General features: G+C 41.8%; 1 protein-coding gene and 1 long non-coding RNA gene across 4 annotated transcripts in view; one reads left to right on the forward strand and one right to left on the reverse strand.

The window, feature by feature from the left end:
• LOC142600582 (uncharacterized) lies at positions 1-13,965 on the reverse strand. 2 transcript variants are annotated; one of them, XR_012834143.1, is made up of 4 exons: positions 13,894-13,965; positions 12,327-12,436; positions 11,264-11,448; positions 1-4,955 (listed from the first exon to the last, which is right to left on the reverse strand). It is a non-coding gene; the product is annotated as an uncharacterized LOC142600582 (long non-coding RNA). The 2 variants fall into 2 exon arrangements; XR_012834144.1 differs by lacking the exon at positions 13,894-13,965 and adding an exon at positions 13,672-13,843 and having other exon boundaries at positions 4,096-4,955.
• Positions 13,865-14,104, forward strand: part of DYRK2 (dual specificity tyrosine phosphorylation regulated kinase 2) — a 16,438-nt gene continuing 16,198 nt past the window's right edge. Inside the window, exon 1 of one of the 2 annotated variants that reach the window (XM_075746137.1) lies at positions 13,865-13,942. The gene's annotated coding sequence lies outside the window, so the exon portion shown is untranslated. Of the gene's footprint in view, positions 13,943-14,083; positions 14,103-14,104 lie in introns of those variants that run through there. The other variant, XM_075746147.1, reaches the window with a different exon arrangement.

The following is a 14,104-nucleotide window of genomic DNA, read 5'->3' on the forward strand; positions in this document are numbered from 1 at the left end:
GGTAAACTGATTTAAAGAAAAATACATCTAAACTCAACCTAGGCAATATAGAATTAATGTATTTTTCACTGTTCAGCCCTGAGCATCAAACAAGTGAATTTACTCACTTTTTAATTTACTATTGCACTGTCAAAAGTATTTTGGAATCATCCAGAAAGAAAAAACAAAACAATCCATACTGGTCACTTAAGTTTACCTGAGTATAACTCAATCCAAAAGAATCCAAAGGCATTTCAGAAGATCCAATTCTATTAACATAGTTACACAAATAATCCTACTGGGCTTGGTTTTGCTCTGCCTTGGATTTTATGTAGCTGTTTTGGTCTCTGACAGAGGCTGCAAAGTGCTTCTCCTCTCACCTGTGAGTATTTTAATGTAGTGCCTAAAACCTCCAATGCTGCTGTCATTAGAAAGACTAGCATAGTATCCCTGACAGAGTGAACTGGAGTAAGATCAGACCTGAAAAAATGTGAAGCACAGAATGGAATCAGTTGATTCTAAGTTGCAGGGAAAACACCTTGTACATATGCAGAATATTATAAGCACTTTTACCATAGCTCTATCCAAATAAAACAGTCTTTACCAGCTACGTGATGCTACATGTAAGACAAGTTAGCTTTGGTATCAGGATGAAATTAGCTATTATATCATACATTTCTTTTGAAATTGAGGTAAGGGTTACAAAAATAAATGAGGTTATGCTCAGAAATAAATGGCTAATAGCTCTTGGAGGCAAGATTTGTGTCTCTGTTGTTACTTTCTGAGTTACATATTTATTTTCTGCTATGGATTGTAAAATATAATCTAGCAGTCGGTCAAATTTAATGAGGGTTTTTGGGTTGGTGTTTTTGCCTTTTTTTTTTTTTTTTGCATGTGTCATTTTTCTCAAGAACCAAAACAACCTGATTTTTGCAATCAAGGGGAAGAATGTCAGGTTGTTCTACACAGTAGCAATTACAATACAAATTGCAGGCAGCAAGCAAAATCTGACCTGTGCGGTCTAGGAGTGAGGACTGTTAATGTCCATTCTGAAAAAATACATATATTCTGCAATATTTTATTAATTGATCTTGAAATATTTATTATTTTTATTGAATATATACATCATAAACCTTACTTTCTATCTACTGACCACACACAAAAGATATGCAATGTGAATGCTGGGGGGAGCCTGAGCCTTTGATAATCTAGATGGGGAGATTAAATTTGGTAAGAGAGCACACTCAAATCAGACACAAAACCCTTCAGACAAGAACTAATTGCTGGAAGTTGAAGCTAGACAAGTTCAGACCAGAAATAAAATCAAAGTGTTGTAACAATGGGGACAGTCACTGAAGTTCAACACACAGGGCTTATGATGAATTCTCCGCCACTGGAAATATGATTGATTTTTTTTTGTTTTTTAAGATATGCTCTATTTCAAGTACTGATGTGTGATCTAAAGAAGGATTTTTCTTTACTGAGTCCTAAGGCCTGTATTATATTGGACTTCAGACCAGGTGATGACTGTAGAGCCATCTGAACTTAAAATCTATGAATCTGCATGTTGAAACAGCTTTGAAATCAGTGTGCAGATGGGCACTTGTCCCAGGTAGATGCTGAGAGTTCTGAAATAATTTACATTTTGACCCATTTCCTAGATTTAGAGATTCTGCTGTAGAATACTCTCATGACCCACTTTTGCAGTTGTCTCCATTTCTGACAATAGCTGCATTTTCTCATATCCTTTTCTCTCGCTTGCAGTTGAGATGTTGTGCAAGGTGAACTTTGAAGAGGCAGTCTAGATTCAGAAGCTGCTCTTCAGCTGTCTAGCAAGAAAAATGCCTGTGGGCTGAAAATAGAACGGTTAATCTAGATCCGGCTGACAGATTGGTTACACTAAGGATATCTTAGCTGATCTTCAAATACAGAACAAGGACAAGACTCTGATAAAAGAGCATTGATTAGGAAAGCTTGCAAGGTGAAAGAAATGGTAACAAAGGGAGACCAGAGTCACCAGGTAGCACAGACTTGACTAATTCTTGTCTACATCTATAAGTGCTCCCACTTCACCATCTTGTTAGATGTGTGGGTTTTGCATCTTTTTGACAGATGGGCTAGAAAGACAAAACCTACAGAAAGATCTGAATTACCAAACAGAACTGTCAACTTTGTGTGTCACTCGTGTATGACTGGAGATTCCCGGAGATCCAAATAGTTCATTTCCTTCGCATCAAAAGTGAGAATGAGTCTCACCAGCCCATTCTCACAGCTTGTAGTGTTTAGGACATCAATCCATTCTTCTGCAGCCAAGGTCATAATTGTTTTTTGAAGAAGTTGTTTGTGCCTGCCAGATTCTTTCATATTGCATATGAAAAGGGTACCACATATGTTGTGAAAAAGTCTGCAGGAACTGACAAAGATTCCTTTGTATTACTAAAGTAATAGTAAGTAAGTAAGAAACCTTAACTGTAGTACACAGTCTGTTTATCCACAAAGACCCCCCTCCTCCCAGAGCTCTGCTCCACAACATGTCCATCTATCTCTTCAGTCCACACCTCCCCATCCACACTGTGATACTGGCAGGCCATGGCAAATACTGAATTCCCTAGTTTCCCTCTCAATCTCAACACATCCTTCTCCTTACCACATCCTTTCCCCTGCTCCTGGCTTCCTGCACTGTCTATAACAGCACTAAAGCCTGCAAAGCCTCAAAAATGAAAAGATGGGGCAATGACAGCCTGAGGGGGCAAAGTCACAGACAGTTGTAGGCAGGAGGAAAGTTTAGAGCTTGCCACAGATGTGCAAAGATGCTCTCTCCACAGCACTGCTGAGGAAGGAGCACCATGGAGGCTTGCAACACTCGTGTTATTTTTGCCGAGGGCCCTGCTGAAATTAGTGTCATTCTCAAAGGAAACATGCAACCCTTAAAGATACAAAGCTAATTTTTTTGCAAGCATAGACTATATGCACTATGAACCAATGATTAAGAAGTGGATATCAAATCACTAGTTTGAAACAGATTTTAAAGATGCAGATTTTAGAAATGTAATTTTGTTGATCTTGTGCAAAATCACTGGGAGCAGCACAGCAAAGTTGTGTTTCCTAATGAGAGCTGGATGAAGAGCACATTTGTTTAAAGATATACCAGGACTGTGCTGGTACTGAGCATTCCCATTCGGGGCACACAGAATTCCATGTTTGCCATAATGTCTGGTACTTATGAGTCAGTCTCATACCAGGTCTTTCTTCTGCTATGAAAAAAGTAACGTCAGGATGTTCCGTGTACTTCCCTGGGATCTGTATCAAAATGGAAATTACCCTCAAAATCACTTCAGAAGAAGAAAATGGCAGTTTTGACATTTTATGAGCCATATGGGAAAGAAGGGCTTAAGCATAGTGCTTCTGTTTCTTCCTCTCAACTGAAGATGACAGTAGTCTGGCTGTTTTTCAAGTTTCTACATTAAGGTCTGCTTACATCTAGGTGAAAAAAAAAAACAAACCAAACCAACCAACCCTTCTGTGACATGTCTGGCCTAAGCTGACAAGCATACTGCATGGGTGAATTATATTTAGAGCAAGGCCCAGAGGTGTCTAAAGCAATCTACTTTCAAAAGTAGAAGTTGTCATATTCTAAATCTGCTCTTAAAACTGGACCTCAGTGTTACTTTCTGGTTAAAATATATAACACTCAGAAGAAAGGGCAGTATTTGAGAACAACCATGTCATGTTCAGAGTTTAGTGAGGCACCTGATTTCGGGATGCTTTATACTTATAGACGAATGGCCAAAGTAATTTTGTTTTAATCAGTGAGTCATGTGAACAGCATTTATGCAACAGACAGACATTCTTACACGAGTTACTGGCAAGTGTATTGACTGTAGATGGCTGGCTTTTCTGGAATTATCTTTGCCTTCTTCGATGTGATGCTCATGGCAGACATGCTGCATTAGGTGCTGTTTTGTAAGTTGATGTCTTCCTCACAGCTGCTGGAACCACAGCATGTCCCTAGGGTATGTTCTCTGCCTGAGACCCTGTCTTTTGCAGCTACTGTCATTTCAAAGACTTCACATCACAGTGCTTGGGGAAGATAGGACATGAAAAGGCCTCCTTGTGGTTAACTTTTGGGTTTGTTTCCCAAGCAAATGCTTCTTCTCAACTGGAGGCGTGTTCAAAGATTGTCATATTTCATGGCTGAGATATTCTGTTGATCCTCCAGTTACCCTTTCATGTAGATTTTGGAGGATTTTGCTCCACGGTAGCAAAGAATGTGTTTAAATTTTCATGATGATAGGTCAAAATAAATTGAGGGAGTTTCTTTCTCTGTCCATGCTAATCTGCATAGCAAACTTGTAAACTTTTATGGCTCTCTCTGTAAAGAGCATGAAGCAGTCAGGTGTTATGTCTGATGTTGATGGTCACTCTGAATGGCCTTCTTGTCAAACAAGTTCCTCTCCACGGCTATTAGCTCCCTAGAAGTAAGCATGTGGGATCTGTTATATTCCACTGATGTTGTTACAGTACAACTAATGCTATGGTAGCTGAATATTGACTCAGAAGCCTTATCTTCTCAAGAGATCAACATGTTTTGATCATTTATCTTTCCATTTAAAAAATAAAATATACATCTATGAAGCAATTCTTTTCCTCTATGCATACTTCTTTGCACTCCAACTTTCAGCCTGAAAAGAGAAAACTCTTTTGAACTGAATGCCATGAGAAAACTCCAGAAAATGGACCAAAAGATTTTGTATTCTTACAGTATTTGGGAAAAGCTGTGGAGCAGTGCAGAATTTCTACTTTAAGTCTTGGAAGCAGCAATTACAACTTCGGCTAAAAGCCAAAAGAGGAAAATTATTTTTAAAAAATATCAGCTATCCTTGGAAGAAGTGTGCTCCATTCTTATCAGCTTCTGTGCCTCCGGTCCTCTGGTTTGCTTCCTGTGGTTCTGGCACTTTGCCAATACAGACTTTCACCTCAAAAAAAAAAAAAGTTAGTGGCACATATTTATACTGACTTACTTCATTAAAAAGACAGAGAAGAGCATTTGCTTTGGAAAAAATGCCATAACTGTCTTTTTGGCACTGGCACTCCTCAAGTACTGAAGATGTCTTAGTTAGACCTGTGCTCTAACCTCACATCACACACGGCCTGTGTTACCTCTCAGAAACAGACCATTTAGTACATATTCTTGAAACTTCAATTTTGCTACAGTTGCCAGTCTGGCACCCCATTAAAACTTCAGGAGAAGACACACATTTCTTTTCACATCTTCTTGCTACCTGAATGAATCTTTATGTATCCAGTGGTTAAGGAATTCATCCCTTTGACCATGCCCTTTTGAGGTGCCATAAGGTTCAGAAGCTCTGATTTTTGTCACCTTGCAAGAAAGTATTTCTCAGGAATGTGAAGCCCATCATGCTATACAGGTTATCGCAGCGACAAGAAGCTTGGTATGTCTTACTGAGCAATTTAAGTGCAAGGTGAAAATCTTATCCAGAAAGCTAATTGTGAAGATGTCATTGCAACCACAAACACCTGGCTGTCAGGTTACCATTCATTTTATAGTCCTCCATGACAATAACAAGCATAGCAGAGGAACAGGAGGACCTTGGCATATGGGAAGCACTGGCCCCTGCAATTGCTGACTAGATAAATCTATCAAGTTGAGGAGGAGGGAAGGGCCTAGAAATAAATGGAAAATGGGATAGAATAAAATACATATTTAGCAAAAATTGATTATCTGAAACTAATGAGCTTTCAGGAAGGCAGTTCCTTAGAAAATTTGGGGTTTTTTATTTACCTATCAGGGCCCCAATTCCCTCACCAATAGGCTGCTGTTAGCTGGGCGCCCGTTCCCCTTTGCTTCCTTACGCTGCAGCCACTCTCATGGGTACGTGGCCCAGCCACAAATTCTACAGCTGTAGGGGTAGGATGAGCACAGAGCCTTCAGGAAAGAAGCTGCGGAAGCAGTGAGCTATTTCCATTGAGGGAAGTCCCTGAAATGTTGCTCAGCACTCTTAAACCCACTGATCCTGCCCAGTCATCCTCTCACACTTCCAGATCTCCTTTCTCCTAGCTGATGCCCTGTGGAGAGCAGGACTCCAATCTTCACCCACGCTGATTCCTGTAAGGGAGCAGCCCTGGGATGGCACGATTTGTTGGGAGATGGACAGTGTGGCAGTGCAGGGCTGTGGTCCATCTGCAGCCTTGCCATTGACTGAAAGCCAATGCTAGGAGAGCAAAGACAAGAATTAAGGGACAAAAAGTTGACTTCAAATGCGAGAGTACAAGTTGAAGTAGCACTGAATGGAGAGACAGAAAAAGTGAAAGGTCACACTACCAGGAAGCTAATGCCAGAAAATAAAAGATGATTATGTTTTGCTTCTTAGCTTCATCCTCTTTACTCTTTCTATGTGGCTTTCCATAATTTTTACGTTATCTTTCCTACCCTATATTGTCTTCCTTTCCTGCCTCTTACGTGGTTTTCAGTGTGTTTTCTGTTTACAGAAATAGATCATTAGCCTTTACAAACTGAAGTCAAACTCTATTTGAAAATACTCATTCTGATTCCAAATACTGACAAAAACTTTGCACATTGCATGACTGGGGAGATAGAATATGACTGTGCTGCCGGCAACATTCAAAAAACACTTCTCAAGTCTAACCTCACAGCAATAGTCTTTTCCTTCTTTAATTTCTCTTCTGTAACTCATTGTCTCTGTGGCCCAGTGAGTCATGACTTCCTGTTTCCAGATTCAGCAGACTGTAGTTTGTTGCACACCTTCAGAGGCTCAAGGTCAAAGGTACTGAACTTTCCCAAATGAGTGCTTTTGCCATTAGTTTATTGTACAGAAGGAGACTCTGTGACGACAGTAACTCTTTTTCTTGAAAGAATATGCAGACAACATCCCCAGAAGATGTTCTTGAGCTGGCCAGCTCATGCAGGGTGAAGTCTCTGGGGTATTCCAGTCACCTGTGGTTTGCCTGTCTGCCTTCACACCGCTTTGCAGCACACTTTTCCAAGCGCTGGAATGAGCATTAGCACCTATCTTTTCTACACGTGGGATTTCCTTTTATGAGCTGGGCACTTATTAGACCTAGCCCCAAACGTTTAATGTTACCCATTTCACACAAAACTCAATGTGTTTATAGGGAGTTACCTGTAGTTAGCAACCTCTGCCTTTCTGCAAATTAAAATCAGAGCTAAGCAAATAATTTGTTCTATAATTTCAAGCCTGGATCCTAGTCACAGGTGGAACTGTGTGTGAGTGGTCCTTTTGAAATCAGTGGGATTAGTTTTACTAATAAAGTAGCACACATACTGAAGTGTTCCCTTGCGCCTCCTTTTTTTCTCTATTTGTAGAACATCTGCAGGAATTCTCCTTTGTTTATTTAATTTTCCAAATTATACAGTGATTGTATGTTGCAATTTTCTGAATTGATTGTGAACTGTTTGTGTGTTAATGTGCACATTTATTCCTTTGGAAGGAGATTACAAATGAAGATAGTGAATTAAAGCCTCTGTTTCATTTTCACATCATGTATTTCCTATTTTTCTTCTCCCCCTCTTCACATCTGAACACGCACACACCCACCAAGCATTCACGCAGCAATCGAAATGAGAGGCTGGGCAGCTTAGGGTACTTCCACACCAAAGAACCAGTAGTAAGGTAATGAAGGGGGCATTAGGGAGATCACTCTTAACTTTCCCTCCCCAGTCTAAATATATGCCTGCACATCCCTTCTTGTTACTCAAATATCAGTCTGACTATGCCTCCTTAAAATACTTTTTACACTCCTGAGATAAATGGAGAAGGGTAAGGGAGGCTCATTACTGAAGAAAAAGTACTGCGCATGTTGTGCATACCATCCTTAGGAAACAAGGCCAGCGACTCCTCTTCTCATGTGCATTCAACAGATGTAGTCTGTGTTTCCCAAGGTAAGTCCATGTAGGGTTACACCCTGCGAAATGGGGAGCTGAAGAACTCTCCACAGCTGTCTGATACCTTCAGTCTCCACTTTGAGCAGAGCTCAGTTGAATTTAGTACATCAGGTTGGTTCTTTTTTTGTTGCTCTAACAAACCTTGATTATATTTTAATGAGAAAGCTCTTTCCTAGCATGTAGCCTTAAATTTGCTCTTCAGCAGGTGGCTCATGGTTTAACTCAAAAGTCACTATGTAAATCCCGACAGTAGATTATACTGGTTAATAATATAACACTCAGGCCCTGGCATTTAATCTTAATGATTCATTTTCCTTTATTATTAATAAATTCTGCCCAGAGAAAGCCTGGGTGAGGAAAAGAACTTGGTTGGAGATTTTTCTGGATTCTGAGTTCCTCTGACCCATTATCTTTTAATTATGTCTCACTTTTGTACTTTTGTAGAGCAGTGAATTTAATGATTTTAATGAGCTTTATCACAAGTGAGTGAGATATGTAATTTCTCAATTTTGGTGCACCCTGTGAGATACTGGACTCCCTGACTCAGGGGAGATGAAACTCAGCACCTGACAGAATTAAATCCCAGCCTCTGTGAAATGCTGCTGTGTAGAGTAACTGATTCCCATAAACCCTTTAAAGTTGAATCTCTCGCAGTTTCACATGTGGAATTGGACAAGCAAAGGTTACTAGGGTTTCAACAGCTGGGACTAACCCTGTGTGTGAACAGCTGGTTTTGAAACTGAGTAGCCCACACAATGAGTGCAAGAAAGATTACACCGAGTTTCTATACTGATTTTCAAGGTGGTTAGAAAAGGAAACTGAATTCCAAGAATGACACGAGGTTTAACAAGTTTGCAGTTTCTCTCTGATACGGTTTGGTAGAAATCCTAACTATCATTTGCATACTAAACTTGCAGTAACAGTTATTTTACAGGGCTTTTTTAGGAAAGACTAACATTCAAGTGACATGAGAGCCAGTAGTTTTAAATGATGTATTTGCAATTATCATGTCTCCCTTGTTTGCATAGCTGGGGGAATGGAGGAGCTTCACAGATGAGGTGGGAAGGGTCCACAGAAGAAGAAGGGCCAATGACACATGCATCATTTCCTTCTTTTCTCGTTCCAGAGGTTCACTTTTTTCTGAGAACATAAAGAAGGGTGTGCCAGCAGCTGAAAAGAATTAGCCACCATTAGGCTTTTTCCCTGAGATTAGTTTCATATTAATGCTACTTCACTGACTCCATCAGGATTGCTTCTGCTGTATGAGAGAGGAAAACAGGAACATTTCTCCTCCCATTACATGTGGTGGGAGTTTACACAAAGCAGTGAGTCTGATGTTCTAATAAATATTAATGCTATAAGAATCCAGAAATGATATAGAAAACATTGGCATGGTCTGGCGAAAAGGGAAAGCATTTTCCTTAATATGCAATTTGCCAGCACTAAAATACAAATATATTGCGATATAATCTCTCACAAAATAGCTGTAACAGCATAAGAATAAAAAATTACTCGTATGTTGGCAGACTCATAGGATCTTGGAGTATCTTTTCAGGTTGTACTCACTGACCACTAAAACATCCTTTGTTGTGTCTTAATACTGTAATAGAAGTGGTGACTTATGTGTTCTTAAACAGCAGAAAGAGCAAACCCTTGAACACAGAATAAAGTTTAGCCTCAACAGAACACACACCGGAGTAAAGGCCAACAAACATCTGAAGCTGGCAAGCCAGTTTAGCTTCATATGTCCTCATGTCAGTCTGAATATGTACTAGCAAACTGATCTGTGGCAGTAATTCTCCACACTCTTGCTCTGAATACATAATCTCATTTTTTATAATTGTATTGAAATACAATTTTATCCTAAGCTATAGGTGATGCTTTGCTGTGATTTTTTTTTTTCTGGGGAGAGTAGAGAGAGGGTGGAGTTGCAAACCTTATGTGTGTACCACACAGCGAAGTGCAAGTCTGAGAGCTAGTTGAGCCCTAACCTGTGTGCTTTCCATCTGCAATGCTAGCATCTGCAGGTTGCTGTATTTAAGTGCCTATACTGTTCTCAGCACAATTTGCTGAAAGACCACATCGTAGTGCACACAGTCCTGCTCATGCCTAAATTATCCACAACAAATTAATGAGAACCTGGTGCTGACTGTGTTCAGGCTCTCCTGAGGCAACCACTTACTGGGCTTAAGGGTTTACTTTTAAAATAGGGATTAGTGGCTGAGACAACAGGCTTGGACCTACGTTTAATTGAATGTAAGACACATCCTAAGTGTTTTAATGTCTCCAGCTCAGCATCTAAGGCCTGCTTCACAAAAACAATGGGAAAAATCATATATTTTTACATGCCTTAGGTCCTAGAACATTTTAAAATATGTTGAGAGTGAGTATAGATTCTCTTTCTTATGCAAATTCTGCTTAGTATGAGAGGATGATTAAAAGGTGGCAGAAAACCACATTTTTAGTTTCTTTGTTCTAGGCTTGTCTTACCTCTCCTTTTCATAGAATCATAGAATCATTTAGGTTGGAATAAACTCTTAAGATCATCAAATCCAACCATGAACCTAACACTACCAAGTCCACCCCTAAACCATGTCCATAAGTGTCACATCGTCCATCCCCATTGTATGTTTGAGCAGCCTCATATTTATCTACAGCCAAAACAGTTTGCTGTGCCCAGTGAGAACAATCAGAGCATAGCAAAGTGCTGAGCACCCACTGCACCCGTCACTGTGGGAGCCCCCAAAGTCATCACTGCAGTTTTGGACACGCATGGCTTCTCAGGAATTCCCTGGTCTCTGACCACATAAGCGTTTGCTAATACCAGAATGGCAGAGATGCTGTGTGACTGACCAGCCAGCCTCTCTTGCCCTACAACTACATACCAAAGCCCCATATAATTAAACCCTAATCAGCATCCATCTTGGAGAGGTAAGAGGACTGGCATGGGAGATTTCACAGCGATGCTAAGGAGGTACAGTGCTCTAACAGGCAGCCTGGCAAAACAGACCTCAGCAACCCCTCACGGTCTGCTTGGAATTAATATCTGTCTTGGTCACAAGGGCCCTGACTGAATGGCTCGAGAAATACGGCATGCTCTGTATCTCTCCTCACTGTACTAGCATATTATCTTCAATAATGCATTTTAATGTACTATGTGGGCAGGCATACTTTTCGACAAGGTTTTACAGATGACATGTTTTATTCTAGATTATTCTGCTTTTAATGAATTTTAATTTTCTCATTCAATGATTGTGATTTAACCACTTTATTTTTACCAAATAGTTGCTAATTTTTGTTTTAGAGCACTTTATACAGTTTATCACAGGAGGATGATACCTGTAACAGCCCAACCTAAGCCTCTTCAAAACGGCTGCAGCAAGAAGCTTTCTGATCCCACCTGCATCTCCAACTGCTGATCTCTTCACCTCCTTCCTTAGGTGGCCATTGTGGTGCAGAACTGGAACTGCCTGTGTCCCACTGAGCTGGCACCTTCCAGTCTGCGGGCCTGTTTGGGTACCCATCTGGAAAGAAAATTTTCAGATATTTCTCTTAAAAACAAGTGCTTTGATGACACTACCTTACAAGCCCCTTGCAAGCAGTCTGACACTCGTGAAGACTCAGTGGATTTGTTTGCAAGAAAGGGAAGACTAATCTTCTGTCATTACAGGTTAGTTCACACTTCTGGGTAATAAAAGCTGAGGGAGCAGGAAGAATGATCAAGAAAACCCTGATTAATTTTGCTTTAATTTCTGAGCACTGTACACTTTCTCCAGTCAGGTGCCTAATACGTATTGCTGTCCTGGGAACTAAAGTCTGTTGAGCTCATCTTGCGTAGTACTGGAAAGTGTCGATATGTTCAGCTGGCCAGTATCAGAAAGAAGAAAGTTTTGTGGCCTCTCAGTGAGACATAGTTCAGATTCCTGAGCACAACACTTGGCATGAAAGAATTAATCTTTGCTTTGTCTTTGAGTGTTTAGACTTTGCTTTCGCCTTCTCTTTGTAGATTTGTGACTATGATTTTGAAGAAGGCTGTTAAAGGCACTGCTATTTGCAGCCAAGGTATTTTACAATTATATTAGCACGTCCCTCCCCTCTGTCAACCTAAATCCTGCATAAAAGAGACGTTTAAATTGACGTTTCTTGTCTTGCATTCAGAAGGAATCAAGATGAGCTTGCCCTCATCTTGAGTTCCACTTCAGACTCCATCAGGTACTATCCTTGACAGCAGCTGCCAGGATGGTTTGCAGATGGAGAAAGAGGTGGAGAGAGAGAAAGAGAAGCAACTAGGCAGGCCCAAGCCCACTCTGAGGCTTAAAGACTAATGCTGAAAGCTTACAAGGAGCACAGTTTTAGAAAGGGAACACCTGGACAGGTACCAATGGAACGTGTTTCCACTGACTTAATTAAAAGATTGTTTACGATGTGATAGACTAACTCTGTTTTTCGCATAGTTTTTCATGGTGGTCCAGGACTGAACAAACTGTGGAAGGCATATTGGGAATGGTATACCTGCCTGGAAAAGTGAAACAGGACACTTAACGAGTTCTCTTATCTCCATGTTTAGTTGTGACTTTGACAGTCAGAGGACACATCATTTAAGAGGAAGTAAGAACTCCTGCAAACTCTATGAAAAGATAATTGATATCAACTTCAGTTTTTCTTATCTAGTTTGTGAACAGGCTTCTTCCCCCTTCGCCTCCTTAGACTAACTAGACAAGTATCTTTTTCTTGACCATTTCTTAAAGATTTAAGGTATCTCGCAAAGAACACTAATATTATCACAGGGTTTGTTATTCTCATGCTTTCCATGTGCATACGCAACTCGTGAAAATGATGGGAAAATACTGAGAGTAACCAGAAAACAGCATTTGTACACCTGGCAGCCAAGGGGAAGGGACACTGGGAGTGCCTGTAGACATCTGGGGGGATACTGAGGAAGACAAAGCTTTCTTTCTGGAACAGTGAAGGGAAAAGATTAGGTGGGTGTGGGTGGGAGAAGGTATGATTGTTTTCTCTGCCTGACAGGAGAGGTTAGGGAAATTGTTTATTTCTTTGTACCAGTACAGGAAATGTCTTTGTTTATGCATGTATCTGTGGCACTGGAAGAGGCAAAGTCTTTGGCAGCAGGGATGGATTTTTTTTTATTGTTGTATTTTTGCTTAGGCATAGGAAAAGGGGAGATTTATTTTTCTGTCTTCTTCTGTGGAAGGGGATGCAGAGTGATCTGTCTACATATCTACCAGCTGTTTCAAAAAGGAAAATAGGCATGGTCTGTATAGACTTCAAAAAGGGTTGAGCGTAGGTAGGAGAGTTCATTTTAATGCTGTCCCAAGCTGAGTAAATGTTCAGATATCTATTTTTGGCTCTAATGACGTTCAAACTGACAAACCAGGAATTCAAAGCATTGTACTTCACAAAGCACGTTGTACAATTTGGAAAATAAGGCAAACAACGCCCCCCCCGCACTCTCATTTCCCTCATTGTAGCTTGAGGCACTTATGACTCCAGGGCAATCCCAAAAGCTTTTTTCCCTCACTGCCATTTTTTAAGTTTTCATCCCATTATACATTTCAAGTTACTTATCCTTCCTCCCTCGGTGCCATCTTTGTCCTTCCAATTTGATACAAGTGACCCCCGCTGCCCGAGGAGCTGGTGACCCCACCGACTTCTCTCTCCCAGCCCCCCCCCAAAGCCCTGCCCCCCCGATTCCCACCGACGCCAATGTCCCTCCCCGCCGCACACACCGGCGCAGTCGGGGCGAGGGGCCGGGCGGGGGGCCGAGGAGAGGCGCAGGCTGCCTGCCGGCCGCCAAGATGGCTCTGACCCCCGGGGGTGACCAACGGCCCGCGCGCCCCCGCCCTGGCGGCCGTTGGGCGGGCAATGCACGGGAGGCGGCCGTTGGGCGGGCGGGGAGGGGGGGTAACGGGACCGGGGCGCGCTCCCCACCCTGCGCTGAGAAAACGTACGGGCGGTCGGGGAGAGCGGCGGGTCGCTCCGCCGCCGCGGCGCGGAGCGGTAGGGAAGGGGAAAGGAGGCGGTGGCACAGAGGGAGGGAGGGAGGGAGGGGAGGTGGCCGACGGGGCGGGGACTGTCCCTCCAGTACGCTGTTTGTCCCTGTTCCGCCGCGCGAGGAGGAGGGCCCTGTCCGGCCGCCTTCTGCTGCCCCCTCCTCCGTGT

This window comes from Balearica regulorum, chromosome 1 (assembly GCF_011004875.1).
Source record: "Balearica regulorum gibbericeps isolate bBalReg1 chromosome 1, bBalReg1.pri, whole genome shotgun sequence".
In the NCBI taxonomy this organism is placed as follows: Eukaryota; Metazoa; Chordata; class Aves; order Gruiformes; family Gruidae; genus Balearica; species Balearica regulorum.